This window comes from Schistocerca americana, chromosome 9 (genome assembly GCF_021461395.2).
Source record: "Schistocerca americana isolate TAMUIC-IGC-003095 chromosome 9, iqSchAmer2.1, whole genome shotgun sequence".
Classification (NCBI taxonomy): Eukaryota; Metazoa; Arthropoda; class Insecta; order Orthoptera; family Acrididae; genus Schistocerca; species Schistocerca americana.
Genome location: NC_060127.1, coordinates 67,746,230 through 67,772,312, shown reverse-complemented (window position 1 = coordinate 67,772,312; position 26,083 = coordinate 67,746,230).

The window sequence follows — 26,083 nt, the reverse complement described above, 5'->3', positions numbered from 1 at the left end:
TTCCATGGTACTAGAGGGAGCGGTAGAGGGCAAAATCTGTACAGGAAAATGTAGATTGGAATACATCCAACAAATTTGGAAATTGGAAATTTGTGGTAAGTTCTATGGGACGTAACTGCTGAGGTCATCGGTCCCTAGGCTTACACACTAATTAATGTAACTTTAACTTACGCTAAGGACGACACACACACCCATGTCCAAGGGAGAACTCGAACCTCCGACAGGGGGAGCCGCGCGAACAGTGACATGGCGATGTCATTTCACTGTCTAAGTGAGATGCTAACAAGCCCTTATCTGATTTTGCTAGGAGAAACACTCTCCTAGCCTTCTTATATTTGCTATAATGAGTCATCGTCGCTAATCCTCGTTTCTACTCTGATGTTGTCGATTAGTTCTTACATTTCTGTAGCTAAAAGATCCAAGGTATTTCAGCTGTGTGTGCGCTGCCGAACTAGCTGCTCGACAATTTTCAGAAAACACATTCAGAAGGGGCATTCAAATGAAACTCGGTCACTAGTGTAAAGTAAAGGTAACGATTTTATTAACTCAAAAATGTAGTTATACACAGTACACATACTCAAAAATAGTCGCCAAAAGTGTTGGCACATTTATTCCATTGCGACACTAGCTGGTCGATTCCATCCTTGAAGAAGGTAGTAGGCTGCTGTCGGATCCAGGCCTGGACACAGTCACACACCTAGTTGTCCGTTGTGAATCGATATGCGCGAATAGCTTATTTAGTGGTCCAAACACATGAAAGTCACACGGCGAAAGCTCCGGACTGTACGGTGGATGTTCCAGCGTTTCCCACTGAAACTGCTGCAATGTCGCTGATGAAGAGGGTGGGTACGAAACTCATTGAAATGTTGCGACAAGACGACGCCATCACATGACTGATAACCCGAGAAGAATTCATCAGTGGAATACGCCGAGAAAGACTGAAATCGCATATGCTGCAATGTCGTCTTCACCGAATTGGCTGTGTGTGGGCAGGCATTATCATGCAGGAGGATAACGCCATTGGACAACATGCCTCGGCATTCCGACTTGATGGCTCGTCTAAGGTTCTGTACAGTGCGTTGATAACACTGGGCATTGATGGTGGTTCCCCATTCCAGGATCTCGACAAGCAGTGGTCAAAAATGAAGGGCGTCATGACCTTACCAGAACTGGTATGCTTCGCCTTTGATTTATTTGGAGGTGGTGAAGTTGCATGTTTCCACTGCTTGCTGTGACACTTGCTCTCCCCTTCAAAATGGTGACATCGTGTTAGGTCACCTGTGACAAGACGTGACAGAAAGCCGTATTCCTCTTCGTGATAACGTTGCAGATGATTCAGAGACAGTCAGTTGGTCGGGAACCCACTGTGCACAAATTTTTGGAAAGTTCAAGTGTTGATGCATTATGGTGTGGGCGGTGCCCACGCTAATACCCAGTAACCGATGGATCTCGTCCACAGTGATTCTGCGGTTGGCCAGCACTAAAGCATTCACTTCCGCAACCGTATCCGGTGTGACGACACGAAGAGCCTGTCCAGGACGAGCATCGTCTTCCAGTGACTCGCGCCCCTCCAGGAATCGTTTGCGCCATTTCACAACACGTGAACGGCAAAGACTGTACTCATTGCATACAGCCTTCATCCATCGATACATTTCACGGCCTACAACTCCCTCCGCTGCAAAAAATCGAATCACTCCTCGTTGTTCCTGCTTACTCGCCTGCATGTTCGGTAGTGGACGATAACTTGTGCGACCATTGTCTCTTCGGTGTGAAACCACACTGGCGCTATAAAACATCAAACGGTGTACATATGTCAGTCTCTCTACCAATAGATGGCGACACCATACCCACAGTTACGTGGTTTCACCTTACGTGTAAGGCAAAGGTAGACGCACTGACCAGGTTTCATTCGAATGAACCTCATACTTCGCATGACGGTCTTCCTGTACCCTCTGTTGTAAATCCATAGACTTCCCAGTCTATACTCGGTAGGTTAAAGTCGCCTCCAACTAGTATTGTGTGATCTGGGTATTTACTCGCTACTACCGTAGACTTTCTTTCAAGTGCTCTAGAACTGTCACAGCGGAATCGTGTGGCTGGTAAAAACATCGAACAATTGACTTTGTTTCACCTACATCTGTTATACAAGATCAGATAACTTCACTCTCACACTCAGCTTTGACCTTAATAAAGACAATATTTTTATCAACAGCATTGAACACTTTCCCTCCTATGGCCTCCAACCTGTTTTTCAGATATACATTCCACGACTTGCTTAATATCTTACATCTTTCCACTTTGAGTTTTTGGAGAGTTCTCGGTCCAAAGAATAATTTGAGTGCGAGAACTGCCCAGGAGGGTAGCAAATTCGGGAACCTTGTTACGAATATTTCGACAGTTTACCGATAAAACTTTCACAGTCGAAGTGTCTTTACTCTGAACGCTATCTGTTTTTGCTCTGTGCGTATCGACTGGCGAGTGCTCATCAGAAAACCTCAAACTACTGCCTAGCCCAAAACACTGCCGTGTGCACTTTGCTACCCGAATTGCTGCTTCCTTTGTGTAGTACACTTCTAATATGTCATAGGGAGTCCTATAATTCCCCACCCAATAACGTAGGACCAGAAATCTGCAACCAAGACCGTCACAAAGTTGACGAAGTCTTTGGTAGGGGCCCTCCACTCGACTCCAGACCAATGCTGCAAATTGCGCGCTCTACTTGCACCCCAGCGGTCTTCACAACCTCCGCCAGCTGCCTGCATGAATTGAGGATGGTCTCAGAATCCACCCAACAAGTGTCGTTGGTGCCGATGTGAGCCGTGTTGTTCCTGAAGAGGGGCGGCAGCCTTTTCAGTAGTTGCAGGGGCAACAGTCTGCATGATTGACTGATCTGGCCTTGTAACATTAGCCAAAACGGTCTTGCTGTGCTGGTACTGCAAACGGCTGAAAGCAAGGGGAAACTACAGACGTAATTTTTCCTGAGGGCTTGCAGCTATACTGTATGGTTAAATGATGATGGCGTCCTCTTGGGTAAAATATTGTGGAGGTAAAATAGTCCCCTATTCGGATCTCCGGGCGGCGACTACTCAGGAGGACTTCGTTATCAGGAGAAAGAAAACTGGCGTTCTACGGATCGGAGCGTGGAATGTCAGATCCCTTAATCGGGCAGGTAGATTAGAAAATTTAAAAAGGGAAATGGATAGGTTAAAGTTAGATATAAGGGGCATTAATAAGTTTAGTGGTAGGAGGAACAGGACTTCTGGTCAGGCAAATTCAGGGTTAAAAATACAAATTCAATTAACGATAATGCAGGAGTATGTTTAATAAAGAATGAAAAAATAGGAACACGGATAAGCTACTATGAACGATAAAGTGAACGAATTATTGTATCCAAGGTAGACACAAAGCCCACACCTACCACAGTAGTATAAGTTTATATGCCAACTAGCTCCCATATGACAGAGAAATTGAAGAAAAGTATGATGAGCTTAAAGAAATTATTCAGATAGTGAAGGGAAACGAAAATTTAATACTCATGGGGGGCTGGAATGCGGTAACAGGGAAAAGAAGAGAGTGAAAAGTAGTAGGTGAATATGGAATAGGGATAAGGAATGAAAGAGAAAACGGCCTGGTAGAATTTTTCACAGAGCATAACTTGATAATAGCTAACACTTGGTTTAAGAATCATGAAAGAAGGTTGTATACGTAGAAGAGGCCTGGAGACACTGGAAGGTTTCAGATAGATTATATAATGGTAAGACAGAGAATTAGAAACCAGGTCTTAAATTGTAAGACAGTTCCAGGTTATGAAATGTACATTAAAACTGAATAAACTGCAAAGACGTGGGAGTTTAGGGAGATGAGACCTGGATAAACTGAAAGAACCAGAGGTTGCAGAGAGTTTCAGGAAGAGCATTAGGGAACTATTGACTGGAACACGGGAAAGAAATACAGTAGAAGAAGAATGGGTAGCTTTGAGAGATGAAATAGTGAAGGTAGCAGAGTATCAAGTAGGTAAAAAGTCGAGGGCTAGCAGAAATCCTTGAGTAGCAGAAGAGATATCGAATTTAACTGATGAAAGGAGAAGATGTAAAAATGCAGTAAATGAAGCACACAAAAAAGAATACGAACAACTCAAAAATGAGATCGACAGGAAGTGCAAAATGGCTAAGCAGGGATGGCTAGAGGACAAATGTAAGGATGTAGAGGCATATATCACTAGGGGTAAGATAGATACTGCCAAGAGGAAAATTAAAAAGATCTTTGCAGAAAACAGGACCACTTGTATGAATATCAAGAGCTCAGATGAAAAACCAGTTCTAAGCAAAGGTGGGAAAGCAGAAAATGGAAGGAGTATATGGAGGGTCTATACAAGGGCAATGTACTTGAGGGCAGTATTATGGAAATGGAAGAGGACGTAAGTGAAGATGAAATGGGAAATTGACACTGAAAGACCTAAGTCGAAACAAGGCCCCAGGAGTAGACTACATTCCATTAGAACTACTGATAGCCTTGGGAGAGCCAGCCCTGACAAAACTCGACCATCTGGTGAGCAAGGTGTATGAGGCAGACGAAATACCCTCAGATTCCAAGAAGAATATAATAATTCCAATGCGAAAGAAAGCAGGTGTTGACAGATGTGAAAATTACCGAACTATCAGCTTAATAAGTCATGGCTGCAAAATACAAACAAGACAAATGGAAAAAGTGGTAGAAGCCGACCTTGGGGAAGAACAGTCGGATTCTGTAGAAATGTTGGGACGTATGAGGCAATACTGACCCTACAACTTACCTTAGAAGATGTGTTATGGAAAGGCAAACCTACATTTCTAGCAGTTGTAGACTTAGAAAAAGCTTTTGACAATGCTGGCTGGAATACACTCTTTCAAATTCTGAAGGTGGCAGGGGTCAAATACAGGGAGTGAAACCTATTTGCAATTTGTACAGAAACCAGATGACAGTTATAAGAGTCGTGGGGCATGAAAGGGAAGCGGTGGTTGGGAAGGGAGTGAGACAGGGTTGTAGCCTATCCCTGATGTTATATTGGGTAAGCAGTAAAGGAAACAAAAGAAAAAATTGGAGTATGAATTAAAATTCATGAGGAAGAAATAAAAACTTTGAGGTTCGCCGATGACATTGTGATTCTGTGAGAGATAACAAAGGACCTGGAAGAGCAGCTGATCGGAATGGACAGTGTCTTGAAAGGAGGATATAAGATGAACATCAACAAAAGCAAAACGAGTATAATGAGATGTTGTCCAATTAAATCAGGTGATGCTGGGGGGGTTAGATTAGGAAATGAGACCCTTAAAATAGTAGATGAGTTCTGCTATTTGGGGAGCATAATAACTGTTGATTGTCGAAGTAGAGAGGATATAAAATGTAGACTAGCAATGGCAAGAAAAGCGTTTCTGAAGAAGAAAAAATTGTTAATATCGAATATAGATTTAAGTGTCAGGAAGTCGTTTCTAAAAGTATTTGTATGGAGTATAGCCATGTGTGGATGTGAAACATGGACGATAAATAGTTCAGACAAGAAGAGAATAGAAACTTTCGAAATGTGGTGCTACAGAAGAATGCTGAAGAGTAGATGGGTAGATCACATAACTAATGTAGAGGTACTGAATAGAATTGGGGAGAAGAGGAATTTGTGGCACAACGTGACTAGAAGAAGGGATCGATTGCTAGGACACGTTCTGAGACATCAAGGGATCACCAATTTAGTGTTGAACGGGAGAGTGGAGGGTAAAAATCGTAGAGGGAGACCAAGAGATGGATACCCTAAGCAGATTCAGAAAGGTGTAGGGTGCAGAGATGAAGAAGCTTGTGCAGGATAGAATAGCATGGAGAGCTGCATCAAGCCAGTCTCTGGACTGAAGACAACAACAACAATAGGATACTATGTTTCTTTCGTTTCGTGTATTACGTTTATGAGCATTTAAAGCAACCCATCTTTGCCCTAATGTGAAATCTTTTCAAGTTCTAATAATACCAGTGCAGTTTCTTCCAGATAGTATCCCATTATAGGGAAACGGATCTTCCACGTTAAGTCTGAGGTTACGTTTAATATTATGTATAAGGTCGTCAGTGTACAATACGTGCAGCAAAGCTCCCAACACACTTCCCTGGGGCGCACGTGAAGTTACTTCTACATCTATTAATGACTATTCATCCAAGATAATTTGCTGCATCCTGCACGCCAAAATATCCTCAGTCCAGAGATAAATTTCTTTTTATATTCCATATGATGGAATTTTTGACAAAAAGTGTAGGTGTGGTTCTGAGTCGAATGCTTGTCGGAAATCGAAAAATACTGCGTCTACCTGACTGCCTTGATCCAAGGTTTTCTGTACATCATGTGAGAAAAATGTGAGTTGGGTTTCCCATGATCAAAGTTTTCAGAATCTGTGCTGGTTGGCATGGAGGAGATCAGTATTTGTTCTAAGATTCTACAATAAATGGATGTCAAGGATATTTGACAGTAGTTTCTGGGATCACTTTTGCTACCCTCCACTTAGATGGGTGTGACCTTGGCTTTCTTCTAACTACTGGGCATGGTTTTTTTGTTCGAGAGATAAACAGTAGATTATAATAAGAGGTGGTTAGTCAACCACTAATACATTAGAGAATCTGGTAAGGATTTCATAGCGCACTTGAGTTTTGTTCAGTTTTAGTGATTTCATATGTTTCTCGACGCCACTGACAGTAATATCTATTCCATTCATCTTTTCAGTGGTACTAGAATTTTATGGCATCAGCTATTCTGCGGTTTTCCGTTGTAAAGTAAGATTTGAAAACCGAGTTAAGCATTTCTGCTTTGCCGTCCTCGATTTTAATTCCTGGTTTGCGCGCGAGTGTCCAGTCACTAACTTCGGTGCCACTTACATCCTTTACATATTTCCTGGTTTGCGCACGAGTGTCCAGTCACTAACTTCGGTGCCACTTACATCCTTTACATATGACCAGAATTTCTTCAGGTTTTTTGAACTGTCTTTCGGTAATATTCTGCTATGGTACTCTTTGAAGGCGTCACACATTGCGCTCTTGACAGCCAAATGTGCTACACTCAGCATCTGTCTATAGCCATAGAGTTTGTAGGTCAAATGAAATATTCGATCCCAACTGTGGTATGTCCCCACCCAAAACACCATAATTATCGTGGCTGTCCCGTTCATTCATTTCATTAGGAGACTGAACTATTTCATGTGTTTCTTACGTTTCTTTGTGGCTGTAATGTTCCACCTGGAAGCATGTAAGCGTTCTGTTAAAAACATTATCTGTGGCTGTCTTAGTAATTGGAGTAAACTGTGCTGTTTATTGCAAATATGACGTCATGAGTCAAAGCAGACGGGTGAAATTGGCCGCTGAACCAATCCCAAGAGATGCCTGTCTCCATTCAACCTATAAAACGCCGAAGTAGGGAGGACCAACAGCTGTTCAGCAAGGCCAATAAACCTCCACATTTATTGGCCGATCAGCCTACAAAGGGTACACAATCTCACTTTCACATCCAACAGCAACCAGCATGGTTCAAATGGCTCTGAGCACTATGGGACTTAACTTCTGAGGTCATCAGTCCCCTAGAACTTAGAACTACTTAAACCTAACTAACCTAAGGACATCACACACATCCATGCCCGAGGTAGGATTCGAACCTGCGACGTAGCGGTCGCGCGGTTCCAGGCTGTAGCACCTAGAACCGCTCGGCCAACCGGCCAGCAAGAACCAGCATGCAGGGACAGAAAATGTAAGTAGCGCCAGTGAATTTCAGTCTAAAGACAGGTGCACAGCGAACCTACATGAGGTCACATGACAGTGGTCTTTTTGTAGTATTTGCGGAGATCATAGATTAAAGCACTAGTAGACTACATCTGGAGGCACTCAGTTAAAAATTAAGACAGCATGCTTCTAACAAAGAAACTCAGAGACAATGCAGCATGCAGTGATCCCCCCAACTGACAACCCAACTACCACAGCAAGGGAGCACAGACTCCCTGGCTTTGATGACACATACACAGGATGTACGTACAACCCCTCACTCTACACATCGATAAACAACAAGAAACACAGCACTTCCTGTGGAGGGCTGTTCAATACCCAACCTCAGTGGATCTCTTCAGTTTCTTTAAATGAAGGCGAAAGTTGTCAAGAGCATACTACCATGGAATTTAGATCACCTAGCTTCAAGAAAGAGAGTCTCATCCATTGCACCAAAACATACAAATTCTTAGTGTGTGCAATTTCTGAAACATGGCTCAGGCCTATGGAGGACATCCTTGATTAAGACGTCATTAGAAGTGATATGACGAAAACAGAAGGGTAGCTACACTTGTGAAAGAAAATATTTGTTGTGATATTCTAGAACTTAACTGCAGCAACAAGGACATACAAATGCGTGTCAAGAAATTATAATGAGGTTTGTGCCTGATTTCAATGAGAAGACCGTGGATGAAAAAAACAAAATTGGTAAGTTGTGTTCTTTTTTCAAATATAATACCTTATATCTCGGACCATAAAAGCCTAGCGAAATTTAGTTGCTACCCCCATACGAGGCTAGGAGGGTAGTAACCTTCAAGCACATTTGCATCCTTCAGCCCTTTTCATTTGCGTTTACCAGTATCAAGTGTACCGTTATGCAGTCTTAATGTGATAAGAAGGTACAAAATAAATAAGCATGGAAACTATGAACCCACCCCTGCAAGGCGAATGAAGAGAAAATCTAAAAAAATACTTATACACTCCTGGAAATGGAAAAAAGAACACATTGACACCGGTGTGTCAGACCCACCATACTTGCTCCGGACACTGCGAGAGGGCTGTACAAGCAATGATCACACGCACGGCACAGCAGACACACCAGGAACCGCGGTGTTGGCCGTCGAATGGCGCTAGCTGCGCAGCATTTGTGCACCGCCGCCGTCAGTGTCAGCCAGTTTGCCATGGCATACGGAGCTCCATCGCAGTCTTTAACACTGGTAGCATGCCGCGACAGCGTGTACGTGAACCGTGTGTGCAATTGACGGACTTTGAGCGAGGGCGTATAGTGGGCATGCGGGAGGCCGGGTGGACGTACCGCCGAATTGCTCAACACGTGGGGCGTGAGGTCTCCACAGTACATCGATGTTGTCGCCAGTGGTCGGCGGAAGGTGCACGTGCCCGTCGACCTGGGACCGGACCGCAGCGACGCACGGATGCACGCCAAGACCGTAGGATCCTACGCAGTGCCGTAGGGGACCGCACCGCCACTTCCCAGCAAATTGGGGACACTGTTGCTCCTGGGGTATCGGCGAGGACCATTCGCAACCGTCTCCATGAAGCTGGGCTACGGTCCCGCACACCGTTAGGCCGTCTTCCGGTCACGCCCCAACATCGTGCAGCCCGCCTCCAGTGGTGTCGCGACAGGCGTGAATGGAGGGACGAATGGAGACGTGTCGTCTTCAGCGATGAGAGTCGCTTCTGCCTTGGTGCCAATGATGGTCGTATGCTTGTTTGGCGCCGTGCAGGTGAGCGCCACAATCAGGACTGCATACGACCGAGGCACACAGGGCCAACACCCGGCATCATGGTGTGGGGAGCGATCTCCTACACTGGCCGTACACCACTGGTGATCGTCGAGGGGACACTGAATAGTGCACGGTACATCCAAACCGTCATCGAACCCATCGTTCTACCATTCCTAGACCGGCAAGGGAACTTGCTGTTCCAACAGGACAATGCACGTCCGCATGTATCCCGTGCCACCCAACGTGCTCTAGAAGGTGTAAGTCAACTACCCTGGCCAGCAAGATCTCCGGATCTGTCCCCCATTGAGCATATTTGGGACTGGATGAAGCGTCGTCTCACGCGGTCAGCACGTCCAGCACGAACGCTGGTCCAACTGAGGCGCCAGGTGGAAATGGCATGGCAAGCCGTTCCACAGGACTACATCCAGCATCTCTACGATCGTCTCCATGGGAGAATAGCAGCCTGCATTGCTGCGAAAGGTGGATATACACTGTACTAGTGACGACATTGTGCATGCTCTGTTGCCTGTGTCTATGTGCCTGTGGTTCTGTCAGTGTGATCATGTGATGTATCTGACCCCAGGAATGTGTCAATAAAGTTTCCCCTTCCTGGAACAATGAATTCACGGTGTTCTTATTTCAATTTCCAGGAGTGTATTTCAAAATTCTCATAACAAAATTAAGGGTGAGTCTTAGCATCATCTTAAGGCCTTAAGGTCTAAAAAGTACAGTTAAAATATTATTCTTAATTACAATAATTTACGCATAGGTGGCTACTACAATAATGAATTTTATTTATTTATCATAAAATTATTGAGATATAAGTTCCAGACACTCGATAATTTTAAGTTCCAGTCGGTTCAGTGAGTGCAACAATATGATTTATTACAGTTAAAATAATTGCGCAATGCACATCACAAATACAATGCCAGATGAACAATGAGGCTAACCACATTAATGTTCACATAACATTTCTACCCATTAGATGTTTTGCTGCTGCCAAGGCACTTCGCCTTCAGGGCTAACGGATTAGTTTGCAGTGTCATGTCTGATACAGTTCGCAATATTTCCTCCATGGACTAAGCAAGGTGACATGTCCTGCATCCCTGAATAGTTAACGTATCCTCCAACTCTATTCCATGGCGATCACTCACAAAATTATGGAGGAGGTAACATGTCTTTAGAACAGACATTGCGAAATCTAATTTAACTTCGAGTGGTCTATGGAAAATGCACCACTTGTTTGCAAGAATTCTAAAACTCCACTCGATGTTCCTTCTTGCTCTGGACAGTCTACAGTTGGACACACGTTTTTCAACGTCTAAATACTTTCCTCCAGAAGGGTATAGAATAAATTTCCCAACCTGAAACCTTTATCGCCTACTAACATGAATGGTATAGGTCTTTCAAAAGTTAGTGACAGTGTATTGGGTGCAGAGAAATCTAGCGTAACATCTTGTATTTTTTTATTTAACACTGAATTACGAAAAACAGTTGAATCGGACGATTTCCCATATGCTCCAATCTCTATAAACAAGAATTTGTACACCGAATCACAAACAGCCAACAAAAGAATGGAAAAACAGTTCTTATAATTACAGCAGAGTAAACCACTTGAAGTGGGTTTTATAATTTTGATATTCTTTGCTTTCACTGCACCCACACAATGAGGAAAGTTAGCCCTCTTATGGAATCCTTCAGCTGAGTTACGCCATATTCTTTTGAGAAGTGGGGAAAACATTTTGACTTCATTTTACGCCATGTGGCAAAGCAAACGTCTCGTATAATATATGAGATAGTTGATACACCAATTCTGTACTGAAAGTGTAAGTTTATCATGGATAATTCCTCCCCCAAGTGCATGTAACAAAAAGATAATGCATATGAAGCAAAACTACAAACGTACGCAGTTTACAGACACGCACAGACATGTACACACTAAAGATATATTACAATACTATGATGGTTTTTATTTGTTGCAGGGACAATCCCTTAAAGGAAACAGAAGAACTTTCCGCTTCGTCCCAAATAGGATTTGTACCGGTACCAAATTACGCTACTGGGGGTCCATGTCACGACCGTGCACATCGTGGAACAGTTCATGGCTACACTGGAGGACAGTCCAGGTTGTCCAATCAGTTACCATCTGCGTGTTTCCCAACGACCTCTGAGTACAGTGACGAACCCTTAACTTTTCGACAGCACAGGCAGAGCAACAATGAAAGTAGACTATCTGTGAAAGTTTTACAATAATTTGTAATGTATACTAACTCCAGCTCAAATCTGTGAAATATGCTATCAATAAAATAACTTAATATTACAGTACCTACCTTAATGTAAAGCAAGTTTTTCCTCTGCCCATTCCTGTTTTCTTCTTTAACTTCTCCTAGCAGTTCATCAAATGATGTTTTCGATTTCGAAAATACTGTAAAAACTTCTTTTCAACTTCTCAGATCGACATAAAGAGTATAAAACAATTCTTTGTCCAGCCGATCACACAGCAGTGGATGTACATGTAATGAACGTTTTGTCTTCATTCTCCTCCTCCTCCTGCTTAGAATTCCATTTCAGTAACTAATCGGTTGGCAATACCTGTTGTGTCAGACACCGGAGTGTTCACCACAATTACCGGTGACCGTCACTGGCGACCATCACCAGTGTCCCAGTGTGAAACGGACCTAACAGAACCCAATATGTGTTGTAGACGGCGTGTGTTTATCAGAGACAGGGATATCGTTAGGAGTGCCCCAGGGAAGCGTGATACGGCAGCTGTTATTTTATGGATAGATAAATGATGTGATGGACAGGGTAAACAGCAGTCTGATACTGTTTGATGATGATACTGCTGTGTATGGGAAGGTGTCATCGTTGAGTGATTGTAGGAGGGTACCAAATGATTTAGACAAAATTACTAATTCATTTGATGAATGACACCAAGCGCTAAATGTAGAAAAATCTGAGTTAAGGCAGATGAGTAAGAGGAGTAGTAGCAGCAGCACAGGTTCTATAACGTCAGAACCCAGGTTTTGGAATATTGGCACAAAGGACTCAGAAAGAGAGGATGTTTGGGCAGCTCCAGGTTAGTCTGTTGACCGACTCCAGATATTTTTTTTTCCAAGACACTTTTCACTCAGAGTTGTATGGTCACTGCATACCGCTTCTCCTAAACCTAAGTTTAGATCTCGTAGTTTAAATAGCTAAGTTTGTAATTGGGTTTCCTTAAGTTTCGTCCCAATTGGCCTGCTGCTATCATACCACAGTCAAGCACACCATGAGGGAGCAGTCACACCAGTGTCTGCCAGCCGGGTTCTCATTGAGCTGTGAAGGGCTGAGTGCTACTCACAGGTGACAGCTCCCAGAGAGAGACACCAGATGCATATTACTGATTTCACAACCCGATGCAAAGTGGTGTGTAGAAGTCCAATTCCCAACTCAAATATGCTGCCGAGATGACACTGCAGCCACAACTGGCATGGCCTGAATTAAAATGATGGGAAACAAAAGAGATGCTTGAAGTACGAAAATGACCCACAACCCCACTTGAAAACCTCTTGAAATGCACATTCATTCTCGTGACGGTGTGGGCTTGTGCAGAAGTGCTGAAGCCTAAAAAAAATTGATTCTGGTACTATGGTTGTAAAATTCACTATAAATGAAAATTGTGTTGAAATAGATGGTAGCTATTTAATGACAGTATTATAATGTAGCACCCCAGTACTGCTATAAAATCACCATTCTTATACGCAGCAGCCATACACCAAAAACATTTGAGGATGAAACACACTTATATTTATTTACAAGCCAAATCGTAGCCATCAAAAACGCGGTAAATATAGTCGATAAAAAGAAACAACGAGATCTTATGAGATTAATGGCCTGTATCCTTCTTATATGCGGCATTTCAACACAGAAAACTGTCACCAGTATTAGAAGCTACACCACAGCATATCCTGTCGACGTTGTCCAGAGGCTACAGGTGAATAGTACCTCAGTCACCCATGTAATGGGCGAGGATTCTCTACCTGCATTATTGGGCTATGAACCACGAGGTACAGTATGAAGTGTGAGCAGCTGTTGCCCATCGAAGTTGTCACTGTCCGGAGTGCTCACGCCAGTTCCTTAGTGACTGCCAACCAGCACTGGGTTACAATATACTCCATATGCGCTGCACAAAGACTTACAGTGTGAAGTTAAATCAGATGTGTGTACTGGATTTCTAAGTTGGATGACGAAGTACCTTGAGATAAGCAGTATCGTTTCCACAGAAGCCAGAATGCAAGTCACTGAATTTTCACGCCAGTTTTACAACACTGAATTTTGCTGTGTTGGTCCACCAGTGTCGTGATTCTGTGTTACATAGACTGAAAAAACTCTTGATAGGCTGAAAGGAATGGAATACATACTGCAGTTATTCTCTCTCCAGAAAGGCTCACAGGACGTTTTCCAAAACTGAACAACCGGTTTGCACTGGCGATATAGTTCTTTGGTATAGGCATCAATTCGATGATACTTTGTACAGTACATTTTACATTTCTACATAGGTTAGGTCAACAGGTGTAGGTTTGACATATGGTAGCACTGTCCATTGAATTATCACAGATCAAAATCACAAGACCTAGGAAACTAAGAGTTCCACACTCATTTCAACGAATAGTAGTGCTAGTGACATAACAGGCTGTTAATGTTTCCAAGAGATCTAAGTGTTCCATCCGCTTCTCCTGTACTCTACAAATCCAAATGGTTTGATGTGATTTACGCAAAGTAGAATGACATGAAACGTCTCCACTGGATTTCTAAGTCGATCGTCGAAATATCGAGAGCATAGTTGTATCATTTCAGCAGAAATCAGAAAACATATGATATTTAATGTCAGACATGACTATGTGAATGTGAGAGACAGCATCAAGGTTGCAGCCATTTCTCCTACATGGTGTTGACAATGTGATTACAAAGCGCCAAACACAAAATGGTGGCATACTGTGAGGGGAGTAAAATACTACATTGTACGTCACATAAAATATCGATTCTCTCGTGCACAATCCATACATAGGTTTCCAGAGATGTATCAGATCAACTGATTATGAAATTCACGTTTAAAATACACCACAAAAAAATGGTTCAAATGGCTCTGAGCACTATGGGACTTAACATCTGTGGTCATCAGTCCCCTAGAACGTAGAACTAATTAAACCTAACTAACCTAAGGACATCACACACATCCATGCCCGAGGCAGGATTCGAACCTGCGACCGTAGCAGTCTCGCGGTTCCGGACTGAGCGCCTAGAACCGCTAGACCACCGCGGCCGGCAAAATACACCACAAACAAGATGAAATACAATGGAGTATTGTGTCTGATGATGGTTCAGAAATAAAATTGAAAGATAAAACTTCCCTCCTTGGTGTAATGTTGGACCAGCATCTTGTGAGCGTCATATCGATTTTTTAATGCCAAAAACTAATCAAATCAGTTTATGCAATGTGGACAATGTCACAATTTCGTAAATATGAGCAAATGAGTATAATCTACTATGCTTTAGTGTAGCCATACCTCACATATGGAATGAAGTATGGGGATGTGCTGCTGCCAAGCATGTAAATATGGTATTCATCCTTAAAAAAAAAGGCAGTTAGTATCATGTGTAAGCTTAGATATAATCAGTCATGCAAAGCAATTTTCAATATTAAGAAACTACTAACGCTCCCATCACTATATATTTATAAAACTGTTCAGCTGCTGCTAAAATACAAGCAGCACAATCATCTAAGTAGAGAAGTGCACATGTACAATACTAGGAGGGACGATGATTATCACCTGGAAAGAAATAATACAAAAAGTGCAGACTAGAGCCCCTATTACATGGGGATCAAATTCTATAACAAACTTCAAAAAAATTAAAAAGCTTAAATGGTAGCTGCTTTGAAATTCACTTGCAGGAGTTCTTCAGCAATAAATGTTTTTATAGTACCAAGGAATTCCTCCCAGAGGAGTAGAATACTTTCATTTGTATAAATGGTATTTACATGTACCAAAAAAAGCAACATAATTTTTTATCCATAGGCCTATTGTATATAATTGTTTCCCACCATGTTATAAGGGGAAATGATCAACATGTAAACTATCCAAAACATATCCGCGTATTTGTCCAAGGAGAATGAATAAATAAATAAATTATACTTTGGAAATTGTGGTGTGTTCACATCATCTCGTATAAAATGACTGTCAGTGATGGTAAACATATATGATTATACAGCAACGTCTTACGACGGTAATTACACTATGTGATCAAAAGTATCTGTACACCTGTCTGAAAATAACTTACAAGTTCGTGGCGCCCTCCATCGGTAATGCTGGGATTCAATATGGTATTGGCCCACCCTCAGCCTTGATGACAGCTTCCCCTCTCGTAGGCATACGTTCAATCAAGTGCTGGAAGGTTTCTTGGGGAATGGCAGCCCATTCTTCACGAAGTGCTGCACTGAGGAGAGATATCGATGTCGGTCGGTGAGGCCTGACACGAAATCGGCGTTCCAAAATATCCAACAGGTATTCTATGGGATTGAGGTCAAGACTCTGCGCAGGCCAGTCCACTACAGGGATGTTATTGTCGTATAACCATTCCACCACAGGTCGTGCATTATTATCAGGTGCTCGATTGTGTTGAAAGAATTGCTCTTCAGCAGTGGAAAGCAAGAAGGTGCTTAAAACATCAATGTAGGCCTGTGCTGCGATAGTGCTACGCAAAACAACAGGGGTTGCAAGCCCCTTCCATGAAAAACACAGCCACATCATAACACCAATGATGTTCACTGGGCATTCGCCATACCAATACCCTGGCATCGGATCGCCACATTGTGTACCGCGATTCGTCACTCCACACAACGTTTTTCCTCTGTTCAATCGTCCAATGTTTACGCTCCTTACACCAAGCGAGGCGTTGTTTGGCATTTACCGGCGTGATGTGTGGCTTATGAGCAGTCGCTCGACCATGAAATACAAGTTTTGTCACCTCCCACCTAACTGTCATTGTACTTGCAGTGGATCTTGATGCAGTTTGAATTCCTGTGTGACGGTCCAGATAGATGCCTGCCTATTACACATTACGACCCTCTTCAACAGTCGGCGGTCTCTGTCAGTCAACAGACGAGGTTGGCATGTACGCTTTTGTGCTGTATGTGTCCCTTCACGTTTCACTTCACTATCACATCGCAGACAGTCGACCTAGGGATGATTAGAAGTGTGGAAATCTGGCGCACAGACGTATGACACAAGTGACACCCAGTCACCTGACCACGTTCGAAGTCCGCGAGTTCCGTGGAGCGCCACATTCTGGTCTCTCACGACGTCTAATGACTACTGAGGTCGCTGGAGTACTTAGCAGTAGGTGGCACCACAATGCACCTAATATGAAAAACGTATGTTTTTGGGGGAGTCTGGATACTTTTGATGACACAGTGCATTTGATTTCATGAGTCTCTCAATCAAAGGATCTGTTCTCAGTGACCATAGTTCCTTTGCCACTAACTTTTCCTGGTAATTTATTTTTCTGTTTCCAGAATGAGATTTTCACTCTGCAGTGCTGTGTGCGCTGACATGAAATTTCGTGGCAGATTATAGCTGTGTACTGGACCGAGACTCAAAGCTTTGCCTTTCGTGGGCAAGAAGTCTCCTGTCTGAGCTAGATAAGCATTGTCATAACACGTCCTCACAGCTTTACTTTTCTGTGGGCATTTAAAATAGATTCATCATAGTTCATGTTTACACTGCACACGAAAACCGATTCCCAAAAAATAAAAAACAGCTCCAAACTGGTTAAACTCAAGTAGTAATGTCTACCAACATGGTCACTTCACTAGGATGCAAATGAGGCTCTGAGATCCATAAGGGCCTAAAGCACACCACCGTCGATCCCACATTTAACTTAATGTCAGAGAAACCAATATTACAACTTTTCGTGAATTTTCGTATACACAATGTGGGCCTACAGCACAGATAAATCTGACCTACCATAAGATCAACAGATTTGGGAAGCATGAATAAACGCTACAATCTCACAATCGATGGTGATATGCTTTAGGCCCTTATGAAACTCAGCACCTCAAATGGATTACTGTATGATGCAATTCATAGCTTATTACGCTGTAACTCATTCAGAAACCCACATAATAGGTTTACTGTCAGTACAACTGTAACATATGCTGACGTTCGATCTATTTTTACTACAGTATATAATGAATGAACTAATGTATCTGAGGAGCATGTTATCAACAAGCAGGATTTGTGCCAACTGAATGGGGATGAAAGTTTGCCGCAGTGTGCTACCTCCTGATGGCAGAGACATAAATATTCTAGTTGAGTGGTACATAGTAAACAGTGCATGTTGTTTGCCAAATTCGTATGCATTTGGCCTGTAAGGCAATTACATCACGCGAGTTGTGCATGTGCAAAAGCTCCTTAAAATGTGCACAACTAACAGTGTGCCCACTACCCTGATGTAAAGTTTCACATTCTTAAAGGAGCAGTAGTGCAGTAGACTTAAGTGTGCATCTTTCAGACAGCAGCGTCTATGTTATGTTTAATAGCACTCAGAGAGAAATAATAAATCCGCAAGCTATCCAAAGTTGGTGTACTCATGTGATTTGTGCTTTCACACAGCAGCTGCCACTAGTTATTTATTTTCCACTGTCACAGAGAACAAATTACATATTAAAATTGTATAAAAATTATATATATTAAATAATATCAAAAGTTACATTTTGTTTTATTCCATCATACATATATTCTACGAGAACTGTTCAGATGCTGGAGAGAAGCCCTTACCAGTTCACACATTTTCATTGTCAGAGAGAGATTTTGCAATCCTGCTACTGTGCCCAAGAGATTTAGCACGTTTTAAATGAGACGAGATTTTTACCCTGAAAGGTCTAAATATTATATTTTCTGGTAGAGCTTCTCACAGTTCCTTCCATCATCACATGACTTCCTGTCACATTCCTGCAGCAGTGTGAAGAGTCAGTGAAACATTCAACTGTGAGAAAGGTAAAGCCATCCTGTCGGCCTGGCCATAAACATTAAATAAACAATGTGTTAACTGAATAATAACATTATGATTTAGAATATATTCTCAGTTCATTAAGGAGGCACTGAGAGACAGGTAGGAACATTTAAAATTAGACTACAATGTCGTCCTTCAGATGCAGAAAATGCAGATGTTTTGTGAGGGGTGTGGCAGTCTGGGTGATTAGCAACGATTCCTCTAGATCAGGTTTTCCCAAATCTTTTAGAATTCTGACACTTTGATGAAACACCTTGCGAATTGTGAAAATTAATGCAATTTTAAAAATGAGAAACATGTTTTATTCTGAGATTACTTCAATTTTAAATGATAACTAATAACACAGAAATCATAATAAAATTAAAAAAAGAATTAGTATCGTGAGAATATTGAAAAAAGGACATGATGTTCATAGTTTGTTTTGCAGAGCACTTATCCACTTCCCACGGAACACCGCCAGTATAGCGTCAGTAGTGGGACGGTGTGCAGATTTTCGTGCAGTTCTTATTTTCCATTCCTTATTACCTTGCCTAGTACGGTGGTGCGGGTCTCCCACATCGTCCCCTACGCTCCTCAGAGTATGAGAACACATCATCATCGTCATAATCATCATTGAGTTATTAGTTTCGGCAATTTGACTCGAAGTAAAAAAAAAGGTGTCACTTGAAAATGGAAAAGCAGGAAGAAACAGAGATTTCCCCTGTGCCATGTGGATCAGGTTTCCAAGCAACTCCAACAAGATGCCTTTTGACAGGACGAAGAGTGCGACCAAAAAAGATGACTGAGCATCTGCAGCAAAGCAAATCCAAAATTCACAGTGTCCATAAATATTTAAAACATCTTCTAGACAATGATGGCGAACTGTTAACATCAACATGCATGGAAAGATTTGTACATGGTGGGCATAATCAGTAGTGATGGTCTCAGTAAAAGCAGTGATTTGTTACCGAAAAAACAACTATCTTAAGGAAAAATCTTGCTATCTTACAGGCTATTTTTGTGCAGAGTCTGGTGTTGATTTAAATACTACACATCGCACTTGTCGTGGCTTGGTTCCCGCTTTCATGTCATATGATGGGCCCAGCTGCATCAGGAGGTTCAATATGGAGCTAGATCAGCTGCTTCAGGTGGCTGCTTTGTCAGGCATAGGTTTGGTTCCTGTTGATGATATTGGTAGGTGGGACTTGACAAGACATGGCCTACATCTCAATAGGAAAGGGTCAGGTAAATTGGCTGGGATGAAAGCAGAATCTTTAAGCGGGCGCACTGACACCCATGGGAGTACTTCATTTTTAGGCTAAAATCAGTGTCCAATCATCCAACATTGATTAAAATTAAGCTTAATGAGAAGCTCAGACAGGCAGCTACTAGATATATTAAAACATCACAATATTCTCAGAACAGTATGTTAGTGTTAATGTTAGTGTGTGACAAGATTCTAGATTCTCATAAAAGCAGAGTGGAAAATAGTGTTACTGTATTGCATAAGAATATCAGGGGATTAAAAAACGAAGTAAATGAGCTTCTTGTTTGTTTGGAAGGTTTAGAAACTGAGGCTTCAATAGATGTACTATGCCTGTCTGCAACTCATACAGTCTCAGGAAATGGTAAATGTAGGTGGATACAAGATTTCATCATATGTAAGTAGAGACACTATGTAGAGAGGAAGAGTGGCTATTTATGTTAAAATCTGTCATAGTGTGAAAAATTTGGAAACAAAAATATTTTGTGTAGAGCAACATATAGAAGTATGTGCATGTGAACTTAAACTAAATAATGGTACTTTCATAATTGTAGGTGTGTATAATTCTCCATTGGGAAATATTCAGCTAGTTTTGAAAAAATTGGATTCTTTCTCATGCTATCTGTCAGAAAGAGGGAAGAAAATTATTGTCTGTGGGGAATTCAATGTAGATTTCCTGAAAGAGTCCGATAGAAAGCTTGGCATTGAAGTATTACTTGTTTCTTTCAATTTGACATCAGATATTGATTTTCTTATTCGGATGGTACAGGACAGCAACACACTGGTAGATAATGTTTTTATAGATGAAGATACATTTAATCAAATAAAAACTTTTTCTGTTAAGAATGGTCTGTCTGATCACAACACACAGCTAGTTATGGTACATGAGATAGCTCCCTACAGTAACGCAAAACAATCCTCCAAAATAGTGTGTTCAGTTAATATTATAACAATTGAAAATTTTAGGGAAAGCTTGCAACAGTTAGACTGGGATGAAGAGTACAGGGAACCTGATGCTAATTTAAAATTTAACCTATTTCATGATACCTTTGTGAGTATATTTGAAAACAGTTTCCCTAAAAAAACAGTGAAATGTAATTGTAAGAAACCGTCTAAGAAGCTATGACTTACTAAAGGGATTGAATATCTTGCAAACAGGAAAGGGAAATGTATCTTACAGCTAGGAGGAGTAATGATCCAGAAACAAAGAAACATTATAAAAACTACTGCACTCTATTAAAAAAAGTTATTAGGAAGTCCAGAAGGATGTGCATTATGTCTGAGATAAGCACATCTAATAATAAAATTAAAACAATTTGGAATATTGTTAAAAGGGAAACAGGGCAACCGAGAGCACAGGAAGACTGTATTTCTATCAAACTCAATGAAAAGTTTGTTACCAAGAAGTCAAAAGTGGGAAACATTTGTAAAGTGTTGTAGAGAAAATAGGATCCAGCTATTCATTAGAAAACGCAAGGCAGTACATGGAAGAGGCAATACCTATGCAATTTGATAAAATTAAAATTCAACCCACCTCTCCTACTGAAATTAGGAAAATAATAAATTCACTCAAAAGTAAAAGCTCACATGGAATTGATGGTATTTCCAACAGAGTACTTAAAGCTTGTTCCCAACAGATAAGTAGGAACCTCAACCACATATGTAGTAGCTCACTGAAACAGGGCATTTTTCCAGATAGCCCGACATACACTATTGTTAAACCATTGCATTAAAAAGGGGATAGGTCTGATACTAACAACTACTGCAAAATCTCACTTCCGACAGCTTTAACCAAAATTCTTGAAAAAGTAATGTATGTAAGAGTAGCATCACATATTTGTAAAAATGAAGTACTGACAAAATGTCAGTTTGGTTTTCAAGGAGGCTTGTCAACGGAAAATGCTATATATGCTTTCATTGATCAAAAATATTAAATGCAATGAATAACCGAACATCACCCATTGGGATATTTTGTGATCTCTCGATAGTTTTGATTGTGTGAATCATGGAATTCTTCTAGATAAGCATAAGTAATATGGTATGTGTGGAACACTGCACAAATGGTTTTATTCATATTTAACTGGAAGAATGCAGAAGGTTGAAATTAACAGTACAGACAGTCTACAAAAATCAGCAGAGTTCTCCAGCTGGGGAGATATCAAGAATGGTGTCCCACAGGGCTCACTCTTGGGTCTCTTATTGTTCTTAATATATATTACTGACTTGCCACTCTATATTCATGAAAATGCAAAGCTAGTTCTTTTTGATGATGATACAAGTATAGTAATCAGCTGAGGAAATTGTAAATAATGTCTTTCAGAAAACTATTAAGTGGTTCTCTGCAAATGGACTCTCACTAAATATTGAGAAAACACAGTGTATAGAATTCTGTACAGTAAATGGCATAACACCATTGATAAATATAGACTATGAAGTCTGTTGCTAAGGCATAATATTGAGAATTTTTGAATGTGTGCGTTGATGAGAAACTCAATTGGAAGAAACACATTGATGATCTGCTGAAACAGTTAGGTTCAGCTACTTATGCTGTTAGGGTGACTGTAAATTTTGGTGTTATACATATCAGTGAATTAGCCTACTGCGCCTATTTTCATTCACTGCTTTTGTATGTCATCATATTTTGGGGTAATTCATCATTTAGAGAAAAAGTATTCATTGCACAAAAGTGTGTAATCAGAATAATAGCTGGAGCCCATCCAAGATCTCCTTGAAAACATTTATTTAAGAGACTCGTGACATTCACAGTACCTCTGCAATACATAGATTCACTTATGAAATTCGTTATTAATAACCCATTCCAATTCAAAAATAAAGCGAAAAGCATAGCCACAACGCTAGAAGAAAGGATGACCTGCTTTGGGATAGAAAGGGAAGAGTTATGCTGCCACAAAAATCTTTGGTCATTTGCCAAATAGCATTAAAAGTCTTACAGATAGCCAACCAACATTTAAAAACAAATTAGAAGAATTTCTGAATGACAACTCCTGTTACTCAATAGATGAATTTTTAGATATGAAGTAGTAAATGTAAAAAAAATTAATTATTTAGTGTAAAGAAAACTTAAGTTAAAGTTTTTGTACTTTCAACATTGCAGCACAGTCAGCAATCGTGCTAATCTAATATATAAAAAAATATCAGCCCCAATTGTAGTAATGAAACCAACCTTTACCCCAATTTCAGCCCAAAAAATTGAGCCTTCTTCAGAAGATAGGCCTGAATCTATAATTTGTCTAAGAGTGCATGGTCTAGAAATAAAACCAAAACAGCCTGAATAGGCAAGTCATAAGAATTAAGTCAACACCAAGACCTCACTTAAGCTCTGGGGTGCTCCTTGTCTCCATGGACGCTGTGTGGTAGGCCTCGGGAGCTCCTTTCTCGCCACTAGGAGCGCTAGTGTCGCTCCAGCTGTCAAACGGTAACAACTTTTACAGTAGCGAGTGTCGCAACTGTTACGTTAGACTGTGGTCCACGTTGCCGAACTGCATTGCTGCAGATAAGTAAGACTCGTTTGCCTCCAGTACATTGTATTATAAGTTCAAATCTGTGAGGTGAATAATAAATATTAAAACCAATTTCGATCAGTCCTCATGAGAGAAATATTGATTCACGTCCACTGCTCCACAGCTTTACCCTGCGTGATGTCGGGAGGTGAGAATAGCTGACACAACTTTATGAAGATCTGAAGTACAATTTTTCTCAAAACGACATTGCAACTGCTTGCAATAATTACCATTTATTGCGATTTGAACTGCATTATAAGTAAAAACTTATACATCAAAAAGCAACGTCAAGAACGAACCGAAATCATTATATTTGCTAGACAACTGCTTCCGCTCAATAGAAATTTTAAAAGTGTGTAAGATGTGTCTGTGTGTGTGGATGTGCTTGACTATAATTAAATGTAATCACTGCATGTAAAAAAAAGTGGTAGAAAATAATAATGTAAAAGTCTATTGTAAAAATGGTCAGTAAATTGCCATATTTTGCTTTATTAATGGGCATTATGAGTGTAAACTGACACGTTCGATATTACAGTGAGAGTCTGCATTTATAATCCACTGAACAAGCAAACAATTAACCATCATCTGCGAATAAATCCAGGGAATCTGACCTATAACATCGAAAACCACCGATATCTCGACAAGTAACAGTTACTGTCATTTTAGGATCTTACCAGATCGTGCCTTGAAAATGACAGAGGTTTACAACATGGTGGAAGAAGCTTAACTTCTCCTTGGGCAATATGGTGAAAATTATAGTCTGCGTGATTAAAAGGATACAAAGTCCTAATCAAAAACGGTAGGAAGTTCCCATTACTATAAATGCAACTGATATGTTGACAAACACAATTTTTAAACGACAAGTCTTTGAAACTAAGAAATATTACTTTGTTTCAAAGTCTACATCATAATACCTTCGTCACTTCTGTTTGAGTCTGTTTCTGAAAAATCTGATTTTAAATTTACGATGATAGGTTCAAGACTTATATGCATCATCACTTCCCTCTCAGATTCCTCTTTTTGAAGCTTTTCAGCATGGCACACAGACTGCGCCAACACTACAGGTGGGATGGTGTCTGTTGCCTCATTGCCTATTACCTCATGCACAAGCGATTCACTGTATATTGTCTTGAATGTCTTGTTTCTTTCTCCCACATAGCTTTAAAACCCTGTGCCCAAATTAATTCCATGAGGCGATAATTACAGTGACACGTGGGTAAACGCAAAACTGTGTGATCCCATTCACGTGCAAGGAAGTCAAGTTTGAACGTTGTGACGTGACTTGTACAATATAAATTAACGAGCTGCAGTAGATAGGCGCGAGTCTGGTTTATACGGTGCTTAACATTTTTATTTTTAAGCTGGGAAAAGTATCCGTTTTTCTGGTGTTTGTACTTGATGTTTTCTCAGTAATTTCCAAGAATGACTGCCTATCGAAATCGCGTCGTCTAAACAATACATATAGAACGTGCGATTGAAAATCGTTCATGAGATTCTGGTGGCGGGCGTTATGATCAATTATTTGTGATCGTCATTTTTATCAGTTTTCCGTCGTTCCTTAAGCTGCACTAAATTACATACATCGGTGAATTATTTGTGAGTTGCTTGGGAAACCCGGACGATTCCTGTCGATAGTGAGTGTGATGTCTGGTGTTCTTGACGTTTCTTTGGCGTATTCTCTCACATGGAAAAATCTAATTCCATGCTTATCCTTCGTAGACAATTGTTTGACTTTTTGTCCCATATATGGAGTACTACCGGCCGAGGAAAGGAGGGACCGTGTAGACTGTGGTGTTGCGAAGTGTGTAAAACTTCGTAAGAGGAGTTTCGAAGCTGAAATACCGTTACAATTTCATTGCAGACAGTGCGGAAAACGAACGAGTATCAGGAAGAATACGTGATTCGACTCTTCCAAATTATCCATCCAGACCAGCGTAATTTTTCTATCTTGCTGGATTCGAGACTACACCTTGCAAGCAACAGCATCGGAAACTGACTTATCTGCTAATACTGTGTGTGACTATTTCGGGTTTTGCAGAGAAGTGTGTTATGTGGTAGTGACAAACGACAGTGTACCAATTGGTGGACCGAGTAAAGTTGTAGAAGTGGACGAAACTCATATAGCTAGAAAGAAGAACCAGAGAGGATGACCTTCAAAGAGTGAAATCGTTCATATTTCGGTATTCAGTGGAATAGAAAGAGAGTCCCGGAAGTGTTTCATTGTGAGAGTATTGTCCAGAGACAAGGTCACTTTATGGGTCTGATAAAGCACTTCATACTGCCTGGCACTAAAGTCATTAGAGACGGGTTTCAGTCCTACAAGACTCTGACAGCTGAAGGATTCGACCACGAGTTCGTGAATCACTCTGCAGTGTTCCTGTCTTCAGATGACCCCTGTGTGCACACGCAGAACATCGAACAGCTATGCAAATCTGTGAAGTCTTCCATTAATAGAGAAGGCCGTCCAGAACAGAGAGACGATTTGTACTTGTTTCAGTACCTCTATTTCCACAACTTGCGTTTGCAGGGAATAGTTAACGCATGTGACACTCTGCATATATTCTTGCGTGATATTGGCAGAGTTTACCCTGGCTATGGCAAGAAGAGAATTGTCCCTGTAGCGTACAAATCACATGGACTTTCACATAACGACAACACCGGCGACAAGTAAGGTAAGTCGTCTCCTTAGTAATTACAAGTACTTTTGTAACGTTCATATTTTGTTCTTACTGTAGTGACCACTGTAAACGCCTGCCACTAGA